The sequence below is a fragment of the Schistocerca piceifrons genome, chromosome 5 (assembly GCF_021461385.2).
Source record: "Schistocerca piceifrons isolate TAMUIC-IGC-003096 chromosome 5, iqSchPice1.1, whole genome shotgun sequence".
Classification (NCBI taxonomy): Eukaryota; Metazoa; Arthropoda; class Insecta; order Orthoptera; family Acrididae; genus Schistocerca; species Schistocerca piceifrons.
This window is the reverse complement of record NC_060142.1, coordinates 545,686,238-545,709,463: the sequence shown is the minus strand read 5'-3', so window position 1 is coordinate 545,709,463 and position 23,226 is coordinate 545,686,238. Positions and strand designations below refer to the sequence as shown.

General features: G+C 41.5%; 1 protein-coding gene across 1 annotated transcript in view; it reads left to right on the top strand.

The window, feature by feature from the left end:
* The window catches only part of LOC124797936 (very long-chain-fatty-acid--CoA ligase bubblegum), a 177,838-nt gene that overhangs the window by 489 nt on the left and 154,123 nt on the right, over positions 1 to 23,226 (top strand). The window lies entirely within an intron of this gene.

Genomic DNA, 23,226 nt, shown 5'->3' with positions numbered 1-23,226 from the left:
GTTTTCAGCAGAAAATAGAACAAACGAGTGAATTTTTTTTCTTGCTTTGGCGTGCTGAAATGGTTCAAATGGCTCTGAGCACTATGGGACTTAACATCCGAGGTTATCAGTCCTCAGAACTTGAAACTACTTAAACCTAACTAACCTAAGGACATCACACACATCCATGCCCGAGGCAGGATTCGAACCTGCGACCGTAGCAGTCACGCGGTTCCGGACTGAAGCGCCTATAACCTCTCGGCCACAGGGCGTGCTGAAACCTTAAATTGCAGTTTCTCCACCATCGTGCTATAAACATGACAATACGGAACTAAGACTAGGATGGACCGGCAGATGTTAGGATCACATTTAATAAATTCGCAACAAATTTTGGGATAATCTTGATTACTGAAGCAAATGAATGCCGCATATGTTTCATCACCGCTGTCAACAGTTATCGAGGATAAGTTTTTGAAATGTGCCATTACATGCCTAATTTAGCTGACGTCGCGAGGGCGGTGCTCATTTTAATGACTAGGTATCAGAGCCAATAACATTTTCAATACCTGTATACGATATACGACGTCTAATGCGTCTTTTAATTTACTTACAATAACGTTTCACGTAAAACCGTTTTTTGGTTACATGTATGTATCCAGAAAATTAAAATTTCGACGTTAATAATTCCTTAATTATCAATTAGTCAATTACAGTCAACAATTCCAAACCTTTACGCAGTTCCTTCTCTACAGTCAACAGTCGTAATCCACTAAATCCCTCTGGAGTCAATGGCGCTCTTAAATATATGTTCGAGTTTGCAAAAACTCCATTCGCCTGAAGCAACTTTCACTGCTAATGCAAGAAGAAATGTCTAACACTTCAGCCAGATTGGGAGACGTTGACGTCTACAATTACATTACTCAGATACTTATATGTGAACAACTCATTTAATAGTCCAGGACCATCAACACTGTTAAATATTTTTCTCCATACCCTCGTAATGATTATTTCTCTTTAGTATCAGCTCCGAGGTTCTTCGCGCCCTCAGCGTGTTACGTATTTGATGCTCCTCCCGCCCCTCCTACCTGCGTCAGTCCAACAACTGCCTCTGAAACATGTCAGTAAATATTATGTTGTTTAGATCAATAATACAACTGCGATTTGTCACTGGTTGCTTTAGTAACAATTTGCGTGATTTAATTATAAGAAACAGTAGCCACAGAACAACAGAAAAGCAACAAAGCATCAGAATTAACAACAGCCGGCATTCTTCGATATAAGCTAACTCTAGAGCGAAAGGCATAAAAGGCATACAAACTACATGTTTTCATCCTAAAATTATAGGCACCCACAAGAACGATGTTAACGCTTGTCTGATTAAACACAGATTTTATTTAAAATATTCCTCACAATTATTAATATATTTTCAAAAGTTGAAAAATCTATTCATTTCGACCTTCCGTTCAATATTTACTCACATTAAAAAACAAAAGAAAAGGTTTTGTTACATGAATATTTAATTTCCCATGGAAGATGTGATCCAGCTTCAGTATCAAATATCTGACAGGCGCCGTTCTGGTACCTTTACAGTGCGGTTGGCGCTTCTTCCATTTCCCAAGCATTTTTTACGTGTCCAGAAATAGTTGTGGACTGAAACTTGCTGAGAGATTAAGAATGTGTGCTGGACTGGAAGTGCTGTAGCGGTCAGCGCTCTAACCATTGAGCTACAAACCGCGCTAGCGGTCCGCCTACACACCTAGCTGCATTAAAACTGGAGTCGTTTAGCAGACAGCACGCTCTCTATAAAACTGTCGCGCCAGAATCCGCTAACAAAAGATTCTGTGTCTTAATAGGCCATAGAACAAAATCAATATTAAGTTATATGATTTGTAATTACATTAATTAGATAAAGAATTCACAAATATCTCTTTCCAATTGAAAGTCATACACCCGTACTTTCGTATCTCGTATAACTGTAATAACATTACTATCTGGAAGAAATAAGTTTCTTGTTCGTCATTGGAAGGGAGGGGTAAAGGGAAATGTCTGGATGCTGTTTCTCCTCTCACCTAAGCTATTCCTTTCTTCGCTGTTAAGTGTCGCGAATATTGCTAGTATTAGACAAAATGAAAATTTACCACTGTCATAGCAACGCATAAGTATTTTTGTACCGTTTGCTGTTCAGGTATTGTTGATGGTCGTGAATCATTGACTAACTAACCACTAACAAGTGTGAACACATGTAAAACCCTGTTTGTTGAAATGCTCTGTATTTCCGGCCAAAATTTAGCAGCTCATAAACTTCGGCCTTCTTGGTCGCTGCAAAGTTCACATATACGGTAGAGCTGACTCTGTTTACCCCTCAACATGAAATCTTGAAGAATAACTCATTTTCGTTCAGCACTGTGCAAATCAAACCAGAACCAGACAAAGGTAGCGTTACGGGATTATAAAACTCTGATGAGGTAGATAGCAGAGACAAATTCAATGCGAGTACTCGTAAATGAAGGATGTGCGATATTACATAACAGAATGTAACAAGAGTGAGCAGACGATACAGTCTTCAGTAATCTATATTTTGGAGTATTTACACAGACGTTAATGAAGAAATATCCTTGAAACATTTTCACTGCAAAAAACTGATTTATTCACTGTGCCTTCATTTCGATTTGCGAATCCGGGATAGTAAAATGAATTCAGTTTTCCGTGCCAGTGAAGCGATTATTCCTCTTTTATCTTTAGATTTCCTGAGACACGTGAGAACCACAAGGACGCTTCTCACAAATTAACCAGATAATCTTTTTCGTAACGGTTTGTTATTCTATCACGGTTCGTAAACCATTCGTTATGTAACCCACAGCTTTCGTTATTGTTCTATTTCGCTAGCATTTGAATTATTACCACAACTAAATTCGAGCTATGGAACTTGTATCAGTAAAATTTTATGTATTCAATGCGTCTGTGATTTCTGGTGCACTCCGTGAAGTAAACTGTGTCATATACACAATACCGTAGAGTCTTGAAATAAAAAACGATGCGCACTGGTTAGATGGAAATCTCCCTGACAGACTTCAATAACTGTCTAATTTTAGTACGTATTCTGAGCTTAAAAGTAATTACGTATCTCTAAGAGAACGGCGTCCTCCATGCCAGCCAGCGTCAATTACGAAAACATCGGTCGTTCGAAACCCAATGCGCTTTTGTGACACGACATCCTGAAAGCCAAGAACCAAGGTAAACAAATAGACGTAGTATTCACTGTCTCCTGAAAAGTAAGTGAGTCAGTACCAGAATAAGCGAAATTAGTGACTGAATTGGGAACTTCTTGGTAGAGATGATCCAACGTGTTATCCAGTCACTTCAGGGAAGTCTGCTGGGACCTTTTCTATTCGCGTTATGTATTTATGACCGGAAGACAATATTAACAGTAACCTTAGACTTCAAGCAGACATTTCAGTTACCTATTATTAAGTATATACAATCTGAAAAAAAATTGCACTGATGTCTATTGAGATCTTGATAAGGTTTCAAACTGTTGCAAACATTGGAAACTTGTCATAAATGCTCAAAAGTGCAAAACTGAGGACTTTACAAATTGAAAAAACTTAATACCCTGTGACTACAGTATTAGTCAGTCTCAACTGGAACCAGCCGACTCATACAAATACCTGGATGTAGTGATCCTGGAATACCGCAGTGTGTAGAACCCGTACCGAATACGACTAGCAGGGATTATTGAAAGTACATAAACATGGGCAACATTAATGGTCACAGCTCTGTTTGGCTCACGGGGAAGCGTCATAGAAATTCTGAGAAACCTGAAATCGGAGACTCCTGAAGATAGTCGCCCAAGTCTGCTTGCCAAGTTTGAAGAACGGGTATTATGTGATGTAATTACAAATGGTTCAAATGGCTATAAGCACTATGGGACTTAACATCTGAGGTCATCAGTCCCCTAGAACTTAGAGCTACTTAAACCTAACCAACCCAAGGACATCACACACATCCATGCCCGAGGCAGGATTCGAACCTGCGACCGAAGCAGTCGCGCGGTTCCGGACTGAAGCGCCTAGAACCGCTCGGACACCATGGCCGGCTATGTAATTACAGCCCTCACAGCAGTTATTCTTGCCGCGTTCTATGTGCGAATGGTTCGGGAAGAAACCCTGACATGTGGTACAACTGAAAGTACGCCGTATTCTTCACTTCACCGTGGTCTGGAAAATATAGATGTAGATATTCCGGAAGTACTCATTCTTGATATCGCTATTTGTCTATATTATACAAAGAACAAATCAGAAGAAATGGATTAAATTTAGTCCGCGTGTGACGTGCACTAATTAAGAAACAAAACCTTTTAAATGTAATGTGTATATAAAAATTGGCGTGTGTGTGTGTGTGTGTGTGTGTGTTCCAATACACCTCTCGAAAGCTTTGAACAGTTTCAACTAGTCCTGGTACATATGTGACTTACTACTCAGAAAAGAATATTTGAAGATAAATCACCCCTAGTGGATGGAGGACATTGGAAATAAATCAAGAAACGGAACTTTGCAAATTTAATTTCTAAATTGGAAATATTTAGAAACGATTAAAATTTTGTTGAAGCTCCTGGAATAATCGGACACACCGGGAAGCCATTTCCCACGAGGTTGTGATCCGAGAAAACGAGATAATTATGTAACAGTAGCGGGTAACAACCTTGTAAAACGTCAAATTGATAGCCGACCAGTCACGATCATTCACAATACGTCACAGGTTTTAACCGTTGGCAGACAAATTTCCTTCAACGTCCTCTCCAGTGGTTTTATCGACGGCAAGCAAAGATGCATTTCCTTCAGTGTCCTCTCCAGCGCTTTATACATGGCATTCAGACTAGTGTGGCTATTCTTAATATTCCATGAATTGTTCCAGATAATGCAACTATGTTCCCGGGTACTGACATTATAAGGAGGATACTGTATTGGACTGTATTGTTAATACATAACAATAAATAAATATGGTTGTATTACGTTGATATTTAATAAATGTGATAGGAGTGAGGACGAATGTTGTTGATATAGTCCACTACCATGTAAACATCGCGTGGTAAGACTCACAATGTGTTGTGCCACCAACCTTTGTCTTTGATTTTAGTACATTTTGCAGCTATTTTTGCGAAACATTTAACTCCGAAGATAAAAAACGACCGGTCAGTCACTGTACGGCTCTTTTCAAGAATGTGGATTTCATTAAGACTGAAAAAAAGACATGTTTTCTTCAGTATCTAAGACAGTTAAAAATGACTTAAAAGTAGTTTGTCAGTAGCCACTTTCTGCAGCAGCTGTATAAATATTCGTTTATAAAGATACACCAGACGCATGCTACGTCGTTCACATACATTGCCCTTGGCGTCTTTTGTCTGTCACGTACAAGATATTTTCGGTGAGTGTTAGTTAATTTTGCCTGTACTGTGATTTTCTAGTTTTTTCTCCTCAAGTGGTCGGAAGTCGAAGATCAGACGTGCGCTTCAATTTCTATCTTGTCAGTATGACCGCGAAGCAATTGCTCGTTGTATTGTTTTCCTCAGACTTTTCTCTGTATGGTAAAAACAAAGGAAGAAAGATTAGGGCTTAACGACTCTTCGTCGACGAGGTCATTAGAGACGGAGAACAACCTCAGATAGGTGAACGATTGGGAGGGTTATCGGCCGTGCTCTTGCCAGGAAACCATCCACACGTTTGCCTTAGGTTATTTTATGCAGTCACGGATTAACATTTTCGCACCAACAAATAAGCCTGTAAAGGATAGTCGTCGAACAAAAAGTTCGCATAACCGATATGATTGTTGGATCTTAATGTCTGCATGGTACGATAGTAAGAAGCCGTGTTAAAGAAAATCTAAAGCCGAGCTCACTACGCTGAAATAAGCAACTAACTTCATGTTTTTTATAGTTTCATTTGCAGCAGCCAATGCTTCGTGAATGTTATTACAATACATCACGGCCTTTCACTTACTGTCTTTAGCAATGCTGTGTCCACATTAAGACTTTAATTTCAGGTTGAGTCTTTAATAACTAATTGATATATAGACATAACTTACGTTGCGATGATGAACACACTTACCACTGCAATACTACCGATTTTCAATGATGCAAATTGCTCTCTCATTGTTAGATGCTGTTACCTTCGCTGCTGTTCTGTTTCGAGTTGTAAACATTTGAAGCCAGCGAGATACTCAGAAGGTGCAAAATGGTAGCCAGTGTCATCATTACGAATCTTTAAAGTTTCAATATTTTCTACTGCGGCGTGTCAAGGGAGTGGTGATAAAGGGTCTCACAGGAAAGTCATTCGCAGATCAGAGGCTTCACAGAAAAATGGTGAAAAAATTGAAATTACCCCTCTGGCTCAACAGGGTTTACTTTGTGCATTGAACTGTTTGTATTTCCTCGCATCTGGCTTTAGCTTCTAGCGTTATAACAGTGTGAAGAGCTTTGTCTGCCTTTTACGATCTCGTTGTCGAGAAGACGTGAATCCAAAACAGAAAAAAGTAACTTCACTATTTGCTGTGAAGGGCACAAGTTATGGAAACGTACTCAACGTCTGAGCTACCAAAACAAGTCACTTCTGAATATATATCCAAAGAACTTGTTTCTCTGGGTTGATTTTCACAAGATATCGTATGAATGAAATAGACGGATATGGAAGCTATACTTTCGGTGTTCCGACGAGAGATTATTGTTTCAGACTATAGTTATTAGATTAGTTCATACTGTGCGTCTGGCGTGCAGTGAAGTCACAAGCGCAGTGCTTCAATGCCAGGCTCATCAATGTCACACGACCCACGTGTCTGCCGCGCGAGGTTTCCATTTAGTGGAGTTAATTCTGAGATTCGCAGAAGTGTCGCGGTTTTCTCGGGTGAATCATCTAGGTGCTGCCGTGCACACTGCGTAACTATGGCTGGCTCCACTGAACTACCGTAACACCCATGGTTTTCAGCAACTCGTCCTTGACACAATACTCGTCTCCACATTCCAATTTCTTGCGATATTGAATATTATTACCCTGTATCTTCCTACAGTCCCTCGCTCTTCCCCTTTCTCCAAAAATCTCTTACGGATGCGGCTAGACTAATGACTAATTTGTTTACGCATCTACCAAGTAACGCGTAGCATCCTCTAGCCTTCATGATGTCTGTGATACTTTATCATTTGGACTCAGAAGATATCAGAAATGTTGCCGAGACACACTGATCCATGACCCCTCAAATTCAGTCCATTTGTTTGGTGTATGGTCCAAGGCGCGCAGCCAATGCCTGATGGCGTGCCAGACGTGATCAATGGCACGAAGGGCTTCATGAAAACCTAGGGCTTCATGAAAACATCATCGTATCCTGGGAGTGCACCTCCGGCCATTCAGAGACAATTTGCGAGCAACGGGATGTAGCATTATCTTGCTGAAAGTACACGTCACCTTCGTGGTTACTGCAGGCGAACAAAACGAGTGCACGTTATCAGGCAGTACTTTCCTGTCTCGTTCACTGGTGAAAGACAATGTCAGATGTATGTAAGTTTGCAGGCTTTCTCGGCCGTTGCAGCTAAAGGTAAAATCTCCTCTGGGTTGTTAGGCTACATAATATTTCTTCTGTATGACCGACGCTTCGACCTCTCTGCTGGTATATTCTTCAAGATCTTGTGGTGTCCACGGTTTGCTGAACACTGTCCTAGACCAGTGTCGCGTTCCTTATAGAAGGGAGTTGCCACGCCTTTGGTTACTGGGTAAAATTCCAGTGGTTAGTGATGTGTACTGCTAAGGCAGCCAGTCCACAGTGACGGGTAGCCGAAAGAAAGGCACGCGTACACACACGCCGACTGGCGTGAATTCTGGAACAGGATAAGTATTGATTCTAATAAGAAAAGTATGCAGCTCAACGAATACTTAACTTTATTCTTTGTGGTTTACAACGTTCTTCTTGAGACATTTATACGATAACTCTCAAACTATGTAAGGCTAATGGCGCCTTGCTAGGTCGTAGCCATGGACTTAGCTGAAGGCTAATCTAACTGTCTCTCGGCAAATGAGAGCAAAGGCTTCGTACGTATAGTCGCTAGCAAAGTCGTCGTACAACTAGGGCGAGTGCTCGTCCGTATCTCGAGATTTGCCTTGTGGTGGCGCTCGGTCTGCGATCACACAGTGGCGACACGCGGGTCCGACATGTACTAAATGGACCGCGGCCGATTTAAGCTACCACCAAGCAAGTGTGGTGTCTGGCGGTGACACCACAGTTAGCATTGGTGGGCCACCGTCACTGCATAGAAAGAGATTTTTCCCGTGCTTATGATGAAGCATCGGGATTATTGGCTATAACTCCTGTGCCTACCATTGGTGAGTCATCGTCATTGGACAGAATCTTTATCAAAATTATTATTGCCTTCCGTGGTGCTTCTCGCACTGTTTGTAGTGCTGGCGCACCGCGGCCGCGTATTCAATTCCCTGACGATGGGAAGTCACGAACGCTGAAGCCTACTCTATTCAAGTTACATTCTTTCTTAGAAATCCCTATCACTTCTCAGATATTCCTTCTACAAATGTTGGTTTTCTTAGCCAGCACAACGTCTTATGTATCAGGGATCTCGTATTATTCCGAGTAAACATCTCTCGCATGTGAGTATATTTATCATCTGCCTTAATTGCGCGCTGTTGGGAAGGAGTATGCTTCGCCGCGTGTGGTTTATGACGTACTCGTACCATGGTTTTAGCATATTGTCCTATCAACGCAAAACATGAGCCGTCAGTTAGGCTAACATATCCCACGCTCAATCGTACAATTGTTGTGGGATGAGGAGAGATAATTGTGTGGAATGGCGCTTTCTGTACACCTCTGCGATTTTTACCCTTCACGCTGCCCTCCAATTCTAAATTGGCGATCCCTTGATGCCTCAGAATATGTCCTACCAAGCGATCCCTTCTTCTAGTCAAGTTGTGCCACAAATTTCTCTTCTCCCCAATTCTATTCAATACCTCCTCTTTAGTTATGTGATCTACGCATCTAATCTTCTGCATTCTTCTGGTACAAAAGCAGTAAAGCCCTAGTGCTTTAAAGAATCGAACTCCTATCTGTAAAACAACTTTAATGTCTGATTAATTAAAAGAGTTGAAGAGCTAAATATTTGACGTTAAACATGCAAGTGAGAAAAAGTTGACGGCCGGGGTGGCCGAGCGGTTCTAGGCGCTACAGTCTGGAACCGCGCGACCGCTACGGTCGCAGGTTCGAATTCTGCCTCGGGCATGGATGTGTGTGATGTCCTTAGGTTAGTTAGGTTTAAGTAGTTCTAAGTTCTAGGGGACTGATGACCTTAGAAGTTAAGTCCCATAGTGCTCAGAGCCATTTAACCATTTTTTTGAGGAAAAGTTCAGATAATGCCTCAAGTTTGTTGGACATCGCTAAGTGCTCTCATTATGAAACTCTGAATGAATATAATCTGGGTAATTTGCTAGATTTTAAGCAGAAACAAGTTTTTCAAGCATCTCAATGTTTATGACGTCACATCTCCTGAATTATATGTCGTACATTGATGTAATTTTGCAGGTACTATGTGAAAAGTGTGTTACGAGTAGAGTTAGTAGTAAAGAAGTAACAAATTAAAACGTCATGCTTGATGTTGAAGTTCCACTGCGCGCCATTTTAAGCAGAAGCTAGCTTATCACGGATGCTAAATGTTTATGACGTCATATCTCGTGAACTATGCGTCGTACAATAATATAATTTTGCAGGTACATTCAGTGGTGTATTTGGGTACTGTCTGCAAACTGTGTTGCGAATAGAGTTGCTAGTAAAGTGTTGCTGAAGTTTTATTGCATAAACACGAAAATGTAATAAGCGATAAACTGCTTTTCCTTTCATAATTTTGTGGGGCGTGTCAGCGAGAAAAAGTTTGTTAAAGGTGTGAAATTACTATGTATAAAGTTTGTTGGAAGACAATAAGTGCTCTCATTCTCAAATACTGGACGAATAAAGTCCAAATAATCGTGTGCAGACAGTTACGTTGCCTCAGGATAAACACACAGTTTTTATCTGTAGTTCTTGCCTTATTTTGTTACACTGCTAACAGTTGATTATATCTCTTAATGAGGAGATTAAGACAGTATTTTAAATTTTCAAATTCGAATATCGAAAATCTTTGTTACCCCTGAAAGCCGTTCGACAGGCAACCTTCAACTGGTACTGGGTCCCCGGTTCCGGTCTAGTCGCTTAGTAATATAGATCTGACGATGTCCCAATCACGTGACCGTCTTTTCGTTTTATTCGTGCTGCCGACAATAGAGTTATCTGTCACACTAGGCAACTCTAATCGACGTGCGACGATGACAGTACACAACGCCTCTCACACTATTTGTTTAACCTCTAGGAGTCCACTGCAAACATCAGTGCGAATCCCTGGCTTCCCTTTTTTTGCAAAAAATAAGTTCTGCAAAGAAACAGGTGGAATGGAACTCTGATAAATGGCGACGGCTTCTCTTCACCTACAACTGCTGGCTTTAACTGACGCCTGGCAACTCTCGTAGAAGGACGTGGGGGCGACCAGTACCGATGCACATCTCAGCCGTACAATCTCACTGGTTTGGCAGGGACCTGTGCCAATCGTGTTTTGGGCAGCTGACATGTACGGATCCCGGGCTGGGCGCCTCTTGTCGCCATCGTGGTATTTTAAATCCGTGAAGTATAGCGACAGGATCATCCATCTTACTGTCAAGTCCAAATTTCGGGGATGGGTCTCTCAGGGTGATAATGAACTGCCACGTCGCATTTACCTCGTGAACGCCTTCCTGCAGGAGGCAGGAAGTCAACGGAATGGCTTCCGGGATCTGCTGACATGAACCAGGTTCAACATGTTTGCGACCTTCAACGCCCAGGACGTTGTCGCAGGAACTCTCCTGGAACACTGAATGAACCGCAGGGTGACCACCGTCGGTAAGCGGGGCAGGTTTTAGCAACAACTTCTCGACTTGGGACAGCATGACTAGGTGGATCAGAGCGTGTTATAACGTGCGAGAGGGAGCGACACGGTAGTATCGCACGTGGCCCAGAAGCAGATTCTGATATGACGGATGTGCAGCAAAGATGTGCAATTAGAACAAAAGCCTTCGTTTTTGGACACAATTCTGTTTTTATTTCAGAGGAAAACAACATCCTTGATTTATTTGTGTTCTACTTCTCCATTTCATGTTCAGCTTGTGGGTAGGTACTGATGTCAGGCGGTTGCACCTCGCAATAAGAAATACAAAGCTGTCTCTAGACAATACGTGACTCACCGGTGGAATTGCGTGAAAGTTAGAAGAGACTTAAACATGTCGACGTCCCAATATCAATAGCTTACGAGCCTCCTATTGACAGCTGACAACGTAAGGCAATTGTGTGGATGTTAAATCTCTGCCGACCTGTGTGGCCGAGCGGTTCTAGGCGCTTCAGTCTGGAACCACGCGACCGCTTCGGCCGCAGGTTCGAATCCTGCCTCGGGCATGGATGTGTGTGATGTCCGTAGGTTAGTTAGGTTTAAGTAGTTCTAAGTTCTAGGGGACTGATGATCTCAGATGTTAAGTCCCATAGTGCTCAGAGCCATTTTCGTTAAATCTCTGAAGAAACATTGGCAACTATGAAGTCTCTGATTTCACAGTTCTAATCACTCAATGAAACTGAAAGTGAATGCAAGCGCATGAAAAGAAGGCTACCACGATAATCCGGTGTCGGAACACATGCACGAGGTCAGTGACTATGACTGAGATGAGTGACTCTAGGAGAATACAAGATAACTTAGAAAAAAATCTACTTGGAGTGATGAACGGAAGCTTCCTCTAAATGTAGAAGTAAACGTAGATGAGTAGGAGAAACAATCGTGTAATATTGAATACAGCCTCAGTAGCGTGCTGGCTGACACAACCACGTCAATGGAATATCTACGTGTAACGTTGCAGAGCGCTATGAAGTCGAACGAGCATTTAAGGACCGTAGTAGGGAAGGCGAAAGATCGCCTTAGGTCTATTGGGAGAATTTTTGGAAAGTGTGGTTCATCTGTAAAGGAGACCGCGTACATAACACTGGTGTGACCCATTCTTGAGTACTGCTCGAGTGTTTGGTATTCCCATCAGGTCGGATTAAAGTAAGTCATCGGAGAAGTTCAGAAGTGTGCCCCTCGATTTGTTACCTTAAGGTTCGATCATCACGTGAGTGTTACAGAGGTGCTTCGAGAACTGAAATGGGAATCCCTGGAGTGACGATGACGTTCTTTCCGCGAAACACTGTTTAAAAAATTTAGAGAACCGGCATTTAAAGCTGGCTAGAGAACGATTCTACGATGTACATTTCGCTTACGGACCACTAAGATAAGATAACAGAAATTAGGGCTCGCTCTATTTAGGAGAGGAACGGGAAAGGAAATAACTATTAGTGGCAAAAGTTACCCTTCGCCGTGCCCCATACGGTGGCTTGCGGGGTATGTGCGTAGATGTAGATATGTATGTAGATTATGACGAAAACCTTACTCGTTTTTCTTTTTCGTACCCTTTTAGGTCCTAATATTTTATGTTCAGTATTTTTCCAGTAACCAGTGTTCTTACCAGTAGTGTGATTTTGGAAGACCTGCGAAAAACCCACCCGGGTTCCTATGACGTTTTCCTTGGACGCAAAACGTTCTCCAGCCACGTATTTCTTTAGACGTGGGTATAAATGAAAGTAAGAGGATGTCATGTATAATTAATAGAGTCGATTGTCCAACAGTTTGTCCATGAAGGCACTCAGTTTCCGAACCTTTACTTGTACTGATGAGAGATTTTTTTTCTTTTGCAGTACTGCCCTCTGCTCATGTACATTTTTTTTCAACCAATTGATCTACAAGGTGAGCATATCATTCGCCACTTATTGTTCTATCTTCTTCAAAGTAGTCGTAATCAATAAAAAAAACGTATTGCATAGCAGAAAGCACAGGCTGTAGCTTCCCGACAGATGAAATCGCCTGCGCCTCTTTTTTCAACGTCGCCAACGGTCTTCTTCCACAACTCCACTTAGGTTTGTTTTCTGTCATGGAGTAGTAGACCCACGTTGTTGCACAACAAGCAGTTGGCGCCCCAAATCAGGTTCTTCATTCCTAATATTGTCAAACATCGATGAAAAAATTTCTTAGGATTTAATTTTTTTATCATTGAACTAACCCTTTTACATAATGACTTCTTTATTTGAAATGTGAAGTATGTTTTCTTCTGGTACGTCCTAAATACCGATCGTGCTAAATCAAATTGTTTAGTTTTTTGATGTTTTGGGGCATTCTTTTGTCGAGCACCTTGAAGGAGAAATAGAGCTACTTTTGTAAATTGCTACTCATCTCTTAAGTGCTGAAATTGATGGGGCGTACTCCATGTAAACGTTCGCCAGCCTCTCTGCTTTGAGAAACTCCGCAGAAACAAAGATAATTTACAGGTCAAATTGACATTTAGGTTAGATTTTTCAGAATCTTATGCCAATACAACAGCGAAAAGTCTGGTGACATTGACACGACTGTGCGATGCCGAGCACGTTTTACTTTGTCTCGGTGTGCTGCAACTCGGTACAGTCTGCTCACACAATTGTGAAAGAACTGCAAATAGTGATAGAACTCGTTAGGTTAAGTATCGTTTGATCTTTGAGAATCAGAGAGAGTATCTCTCTAAAAATAGACACCCAAAGCTCATCTACAGGTTGTTTGACAGTGATATTGAAAAAGTTTGAGACATTGTAGGTGGTTCTCTTTCAACGCTGTAGAGTAACCCAAATACGGGGACCAGAGGCTACAGGTAAGCTGCGAAGCCCGCTTGAGTTGTTTCTCTATGGACATGAGAAGAGTATCATTTACGATACTCTAGGGATTCTGGTGAGAAGTTAATTGACGAGATACAAGCAGCTGGTGAAGAAGTTTCGCCTGAGTCTCAAATCATGAAGCAAGACTGTCACTTGATAGCTCAGAGATGCCAGGCGTGTTGCAATGATGGAGACAGGCATTTACAACAATTCTTGTAGATGCAAGCATGAGCGTGCATGATAGGGCCCACTTAGTCGTATTTCGTGTGTTTTACCTGGAACGGATGTAATTTATTTCTTCAAGAAACCTGGATAGTCACTTATGAACCTAGAGTGACTGTGATATGTCCAGTGGTGAAGATGACGATAAGAAATGTAATATTTGATATTCTGCAGTGTTGCAAAGTGAGGATTCCAAACGTGGACTTCTCAATTTGTTCGTCAGGCGTCGTCTACAAAATATCGAAGTGTTTTCGGTATAAACACCTTGTATTTTGATGTCTCAGTGAAGCTACTGATAATGAGATGGATAATGTTACAGTCAAAGAAATTCAAGACTTCCAAAGAAGTAACCGTTAGCAGAGCCGAATTTACGGCTATACAACGAGCCCTTCGACACGTCGAGAGACATCAGGATGATGACAACGTCATCCTTCCTGATTGCAGATCATCACCTACAGTAATGAAGTATGTCAAAATTCGGCTATGCTTGTGACTGAGCGAGGTGACTTTATGCTGCGACTGATTATAGTAAAACGTACAATGCAACGCTGTCATGATCTCGGGAAGGTGAAGAGATAAGCTATATTTTTGCAGAACACGATTTTGCCTTAACCCACATTTAACTACTACATTATTTCAATATTAGCTGATCACTTTCTACAATATACCGTAGGCCATACGTCTACCTTCCAAGCAAACGGACTGAAAGAGTTGATACGGCAATGGATTCATGTTCGGGAAGTTTAGGGCGCGTGTTTCTGCGTAGCATCAGGATTTATTTCTTTGCGGTTCGCGAAAAGCAAGGATGAGGATTCGAGTTCTGGTCCGATACACATTTTCAGCTTGGCAGAGAGTTTTAAGGCTATTCACATTCCAATAAATATTTTCCTACATATCTGCAAGTTAAATAAATAAATAAAACCTTATAGAAACACTACAAGAATCTGTGTCCTTGGTATTGGCCAAAGAAAGGATCGAGAAAAAGAGGACAGTTGGAAGAATTTTGACCTTTTACAGGTGTAGTTGACTTCAAGCTTATTCATTAAATTTTTTACCAGAAACTAATATCTTCTTCCCAATGTCGGAGTTAATGTATCGAAAGAAAGGATATGTTTACAGACTTGTCGTGTGGTGGTGATACAACAACCTAATGTAATTATCTACTGGCTCGTTGCCCGGTCACGTAGCACAGAACATGGAGCCCCACTTACGTCAGAGTACAGCAGGCGGGGCATACCACAGCCGCAGCTACTTAACTGTTCTGACAGGTGCAGGCGCCTGTTTGGATTACAGAGGTCCAGTAACCTAAGCTGTGCACGTCAAATGTCTCCCGTTCACTGTACACCAGTGTGATTCTACGATCAGTCTGACAGGCCACGGCAAACATCTTTTAAACTTATCCATGCCCAATTGAGGTATGCGACTGTCTTGCGAAATTTTCAAAAGTAGTACACAAGTGTCCTGCTTCATACACTGCTTTTTAAAAACAAGATTTGTTTTGCTCAGCGTGTCTCGGACGCACGTCTCCGTCCTCAGCTGTCCACATATTCGTAATACGCGATATTACAAATGTAACCTCTGTTGGATTACGAATAAAATATTAAAATAGTTGCAGAAAATGTATTACCTGTTGGATTATGAATGAAACACTAGCTTAGCAAATATATTAGAAAGACACCTTTCTATTACTTTTTACATAATCGTGATTCACGTTTGAGCATTTATCGTATTTGCTAACAAGTGGGGAAAATTTTTTCTGCATCAAATTCTGTAATTGTTTCACAGATTTCTCCCATGTGAAGATTTGAAAGCTAAGTCATTTTTCCACGCGCTCTGATAAATGGAAATCACTTGCAGGGTGGATGTCCAGGAACATCAGTTGCTGCAACAGTTTCCGTACACGTTGTGGCCCAACACTGAAGGGGGAATCTGTCAGCTAAATGTGAGACATAATAAGTACTTAAACGTGAAAGGTGATTATGTAGAAAAGTGACACAAAGGCACAAATTTAACAAAAATCTAGTAAATTTCATGTAACAGTTCCAATATTTTTTTTATACTCTAACGGAGACTGGTTACCGAATATTCTTCTTACTTTTGTGCTATGAGCTGCAGAATTATTAGAAAGTGTGTGCTGCGTGGATTTTGCTCGGTGTCCCAGTTAGATAGTATAGTGATCTTTGCAGTATAATAAATTGAACCAATATTTTTTGTATTTCTGTTCAGTGTTAAACAAATTATACAGTATCACTAAGCATGTAACTATATTTAGCCACATAGCTTTTGTAAAGCAACGGGCACGAAGCATTAAGTTTAAAATAAGTGTCTAGCACACAGCAGAAGGCACGACGAACGTGAGAACATTTGAAGAAAACGCAGGATGGCAAAAAAGTTTGGCAATAAATATAAAACGTGGGTAGATTTGTGAACAAAATTCTCACTGATTAACGTACCTTTTTAAGTCACACAGTACTTAATTTTAGACAAATAAATAGTGACAGTCTTTCCTAAAACAAAACAAAAAAAATAATCATCTTATGTATCTTCTGTCGTCCCTTAGTCATGGAATATTATATTGGTATCTTAATGGGGTATAAATTCCGTCTCTGCGACTACGTCAAAGGCTATCGGCACAAATTCTCTGGAAACAACTGCGAAGTACATGGCAGAGGGTACTTAGCATTGTACCACACGTCAGAGTTTCTTCTCGTTGCAGTGGCTTATCGAGCGAGGGAAGGATAACAGCTTAAGTGCCTGTGAATGCTGCAGTTAGTATAATCTTGTCTTCGCGGCTTACAGGAGCAGATAACTGGCGACTGTTTTCAAGCGCCCGCCAATTCAGGTTTTTCAACACTTACGTGGCGTTCTCCCAGGAGTCAAATTAAACCCGTGAACATGTGTGCCGTGCTTCTTTGTATACGTTCAATAGCCCCTGTTGGTTGTAATTGATATGGGTCCCATACAACTGAGTAATTTGTGTGAGTCCACTGATTGCTACTGTTACTCATTCATATCATATTCATGCGGCATGTAAAGTGCACAATTTTACATTGATGACAATAGTTAGTCTTTGTTTGGCAATGAAACGCTCGTGCAGCTTTTTCCAGAAAGTACTTCATTGTAGTTAACAGCATAATTTCCAAAAAGCCTGTTAATCCTGTCTGTCAGGTTATTAATACACAACAACTACGGCAGACACGTTTCGTTTCTTTTATTTCTGAAACGTGTTCAGTGGCCCACAATACATATTTTGTTTCTTTTATACATTCTGAGACAAAACAACGACGCAGCACGAAGGAATTACCCGAATGGAACTGAAATCAGCAGGTATGATCTGCAGACAAACAAATTATTACAACTCGGAAAAATTAGATGATTTATTCAAGAGAAAGAGCTTCACAAACTGAGCAAGTCAGTAACGCGTTGGTCCACATCCGGCCCGTATGCAGGCCTTGATGGTCAGATTTGTTGAATGGGATATCAAGTTCTGCCCAATTGGCGCGTTGGAACTTCAAAATCTCGAGCTGATTGGACGACTCTGCCCATAATTCTCCATACGTTCTCAACTGGGGAGAGACCCGGCGATCTTGCTGGCCAAGGCAGGGTTTGGCAAGCATGGAGACAATCAACAGAAACTCTCTCTGTGTCCGAATGGGAATTACCTTGCTGAATTGTAACTCCAGGGTGGTTTGACGTGAAGGGTAACGAAACGGGACGCAGAGTATCGTCGACGAACCGCTGTGTTGTGAGGGTGCTGCATATGACAACCTAAGAGGTTGTTGTTGTTGTGGTCTTCAGTTTCAGTCGTAAGACTGGTTTGATGCAGCTCTCCATGCTACTCTATCCTGTGCAAGCTGCTTCATCTCCCAGTACCTACTGCAACCTGCATCTTTCTGAATCTGCTTAGTGTATTCATCTCTTGGTCTCCCTCTACGATTTTTACCCTCCACACCGCCCTCCAATAATAAACTGGTGATCTCTTGATGCCTCAGAACATATCCTACCAACCGATCCCTTCTTCTAGTCAAGTTGTGCAACAAACTCCTCTTCTCCCCAATTCTATTCAATACCTCCTCATTAGTTATGTGATCTACCCATCTAATCTTCAGCATTCTTCTGTAGCACCACATTTCGAAAGCTTCTATTCTCTTCTTGTCCAAACTATTTATCGTCCATGTTTCACTCCCACACATGGCTACACTCCACACAAATACTTTTAGAAACGACTTCCTGACACATCTATACTCGATGTTAACAAATTTCTCTTCTTCAGAAATGCTTTCCTTGCCATTGCCAGTCTACATTTTATATCCTCTCTACTTCGACCATCATCAGTTATTTTGCTCCCCAAATAGCAAAACTCCTTTACTACTTTAAGTGTCTCATTCCCTAATCTAATTCCCTCAGCATTACCCGAGTTAACTCGACTGCATTCCATTATCCTCGTTTTGCTTTTGTTGATGTTCATCTTATATCCTCCTTTCAAGACACTGTCCATTCCATTCAACTGCTCTTCCAAGTCCTTTGCTGTCTCTGACAGAACTACAATGTCATCGGCGAACCTCAAAGTTTTTATTTCTTCTCCTTGGATTTTAATACCTATTCCGAATTTTTCTATTGTTTCCTTTACTGCTTGCTCAATATACAGATTGAATAACATCGGGGAGAGGCTACAACCCTGTCTCACTCCCTTCCCAACCACTGCTTCCCTTTCATGTCTCTCGACTCGTCCTGCTACGAAAAGAAATGACAACCCAGACAGTCAGGTTGGTATCCGACCGCTGACGGGGGCTTCTCCAGACACGCCTTCGGCCTCGAATCTCATTGACTGGATGAAACAGTTTTCAGTGATGAGTTCCGCTTAGAACTGAGTCCCGGTGAGCAGCGCAGACGTCTGTGGAGTCGCCCCGGACAGCAGTGGGCTACCAGTGTGACCGCCACGCGCCTTATGGCTCGGCAGTTTTTCATTTCACTCACGATATACACCAGGTTTTAAGAGTTTGTCATTCCAGCCACGATTTCATATGGTTATTTTCAAATACGTTCCGCACATAAGGGCCAGAGGTGGACCAACACGCTATTGACTTCTTCAATTTGTGGAGCTCTTTCTCTTTTATAATCATCCAGTTTATCCGAAATTATAATCATTTGTTGTCTGTACATGTACAGCACTTCTATAGATTTCCGTCCCATTTGGATAATTCCTTCGTGGTGGGTCATTGTTTTTTAATCTCACAGCGTAATTATGTATTACATATACCATGAAAATAATTCTGAATTTGATTCTGCATTACAGCATTTTGGGTATTTTTAGGCTACAAACAACTTTTTGGTGTATAAGATGTACTAGGTTTTTAACAGTTTTTCATTTCACTCACGATATACACCAGGTTTTAAGAGTTTGTCATTCCAGCCACGATTTCATATGGTCATTTTCAAATACGTTCCGCACTGAATAAAGAAAACAAACGAAATGAGAAAGTCTACAAAATTTGACAAGCAGCGTATTATGCATTACAGTACATACAATCACAGAAATACTGAACACAAGACAAACGAAAATATATGGTATACGCTGACATACACACAAAAACTGACATTCGTGATAGGAACTATAATGAAGAAACTTCAAAAGGCGGTACAAAGAACGGGAAAGAAGCTGGAAGTATGAAAACAGCCATTCAGGACTTGTTGAGCATTAGATTACGCCCAAGCATGGAACAAGAAAAGAAAGTTATTAGAACGAAAAACCACAACCTAAAACTGTTAACCTTACATGAGAATTTCCATATACAAGATGGACTTACAGTGAACAAGAAAATAACAACCAAACCAAGATAACTAACAACTAATTGATCATACTAATCAAAGAAACTCTAACAAACCAATAAACACAGAGTATGATACGAAACTATAACTGTTACAACTTCCCCACCATTATACAAAACACATTTTTCTACACACATACAGACATCAACAACAAATCTATACTGCATACAGCCATCGCAACACAAGTAAGCCGAGAGAGAAACGCATCGTGGAAGTTGGTAACATTACAGATAAACGAACAGAATACGTAAAACTTTTAGAGACACACTGGTTAGAATCTCGAAGCATAAATGTGAGACTTGGCACGCCAATGCCAAGATAAGGACATCCTGGACTGTATACAGAAACCAAACAGTTTCATTGCGGCAGGTACGTGAAAACCACAGGAAATCATAAGTGAAATAAAAATCGTTAAAACTTAAGAATGAACTTAAAAATAGCCAAAAAGGGAAATGATTTCGACTTAAAAGAAGCGAAACGTCTTTCGCAAGCAAACAAGCCTTCATGGCGCGGGGAAACGGTGCACCTTGACATTTTTGTCACAAAAAAGTCTATATTTTTATTTATTCTAAACACTCTAATATACCCAATACATACCGCTCCTATAAAAACATTCTCTGGTTGTGACAGCTGTAGGCAGTTACTGAGAGATGCCGGCCTCTGACGAGCTTTTCAGTCCTGGGTTGAACCTCATAGCAGTTAAGTCTGTTGTTATAAACGGGTACTAAAATCTGCGAATAACAAAGAAAATGCACATGACGATCTCACCTTCTCTAAGCGAGGCTCACCAGCTTTTGAAAGGTCTCTCGTCACAATTTCTCTCATCACAATTCGTACTGTAAAAGATATCTCGACGTCCTTTTATCAAGTTGTCCATCTCACTGTCTTTTCTTACTCTCGAACTATCACATACCGTCCATAAACACGCACTTATCTCCTAAGTGCAAAAGAAGTCGCAGATAAAGGAATTTATACCCGAGGTAAATTTATTTTAATAAATATAAACGGTTAAAGAAAGTGAATTTTTCGTGAAAAATTCAACGACGTTTCATTCACAGGATTCTTATGGACATTTCACAGAACAGCGGCACGTAAATGAACTACGTAGAAAGCAAAACACGCGAAACACAACAACTCCCCTAAGACAATGCAGAGTTTAACCATTTATACGACGACGGTGACGCATCCAGACGACAGTGGTTCCTGCACAGTAGAGCTACTGGTAATCGTAATGTAAAGCGGATATTTTTTTATTCCTCATCTGTGCCAGGACGGAACAGCACGCTAGGCGGATGTGCCACAAGGATATCCGCTGTATGTAGCTTTCATACTAATGCGCTCGCAACAGCAATATTTAAACTTTCAACCATAGCCATTCTCCTGCATTATTTGTCGAACTGTAATACACTATTACGATGCTGGAAATTCCTCGTTAACGTCTACTAACGCTAAAAATATGCAATGATTTTCATGGGTTTCTAATCGAAACCTGGAAGAACTCGGGAAAAAATAAAGTCGAGACACTAAAGTACACTGCTGTCACACTAGTGTTTCATAAAATTACCACGTGTGGATTAGCGGCGTTGCAATGCAATTTCGTCTTTTGCACTTAGCAGACAAGTGCGTGCTTATGGACGGTAGGTCATAGCACGAGAGTAAGAAAAAACAGTGAGATAGACTACTTGATAAAAGGACGTGGAGATATCTTTTACAGCACGAATTGTAATGAGAGAAATTGCGACGAGAGACCTTTCAGAAGCTCATGAGCCTCGCTTAGAGGTGGTGAGATCTTCATATGTTTGTTCTCTGTTATTCGCAGATTTTAGTACCCGTTTATACCAACAGACTTAACTGCTGTGAGGTTCAACCAAGGACTAAAAAGCTCGTCAGAGGCCGGCATTTGCTGTTACGATCTCTCAGTAATTGCCTGCAGCTGACACAACCAAGGTTTTATAGGAGCGATATGTATAGGGTATAAAAGGACTACTTATACAAAATATTAGAGTATTTAGAAGGGATAAAAAGTTACACTTTTTTGTGACAAAAATGTCAAGGTGCACCGTTTTCCCGCTGCATGAAGGCTTCGACGCTAGTGACGGTTAGAGTAATATTGTTTTAGACATGTTGCTGATGTCGTATGAATTCCTTTTTGTGGAGGGAGGTGAAGTTTTTGGTTTACGAAACATCAATTGGCCCACCAGAAGAAAAAAATGGTTCAAATGGCTCTGAACACTATGGGACGTAACTTCTAAGGTCATCAGTCCCACAGAACTTAGAACTACTTAAACCTAACTAACCTAAGGACATCACACACATCCATGCCCGAGGCAGGATTCGAACCTGCGACCGCAGCGGTCGCGCGGTGCTAGACTGTAGCGCCTAGAACCGCTCGGCCACCACGGCCGGCTCCCCAGAAGAGCTGATTATCTTTTTGGCTGAAGCTGCACTCATTATGAATTGAAAACTTGTTTGTTTTGAGGGTGTTAGACAGTCATCAGCAGTATCTGGCCGTTCCGTGTGAAGATTCTTAAACTGTGAACAGTGGAAGCAGAACCTTGTACCTCGCTCTCAAAATAAAATGGTTCAAATGGCTCTGCGCAATGTGGGACTTAACATCTGAGGTCATCAATGCCCTAGAACTTAGAACTACTTAAACCTAACCAACCTAAGGACATCACACACGTCCATGCCCGAGGCAGGATTCGAGCCTTCGACCGTAGCGGTCGCGTGGTTCCAGACTGAAGCGCCTAGAACCGCTCGGTCACAGCGGCCGGCGCTCTCAAAATAAGTGAGCAGTATTTACCAGAATGTAGTAATAGTCAATTGCCGAGTGAATCGCTCGCAGGTGCTGGTGAACACTGTGAACACAGGAGCGGAAAAGTAACACGATGAAACGCCCACGTCGCGCTCCACATGTGCGTGAAATATGGGCCCCAGTCAACAAACTGTGATGTGTAGCGTAGTTGTATAGGGGATTCCAAGTGACCACCACAGCCTGGGCCCCGTATTTAAACCGCTGTCGCGAGGAACGGTGAAAAACTACGGCGTCTCCTATTGCAGCACAGGTGGCTACATCGTTTTGTGTCTCTACAAGTATCTGGAGGAATCCAAGTGCTAATCAGAAGCCAGTTGTGCATCAAAGTAAACGAACGACATTTTCAGTAACATCTCTAAAATAATATTCATCACACGGCATCACTAGCGTCCAAATCTTCATGGACTTCTAGCGGGCTAACGGTCCACCCGTGACACTCTACACTGATCGGGCAGAACATTATGACCACCTACCTCATAGCCAGTACGTCCACCTTCGGCACGGATAACGAAGGCGACGCGTCGTGGCAAGGGAGTAACGAGGCCTTCGTAAATCGCTGGTGGGAGTTGGCACCA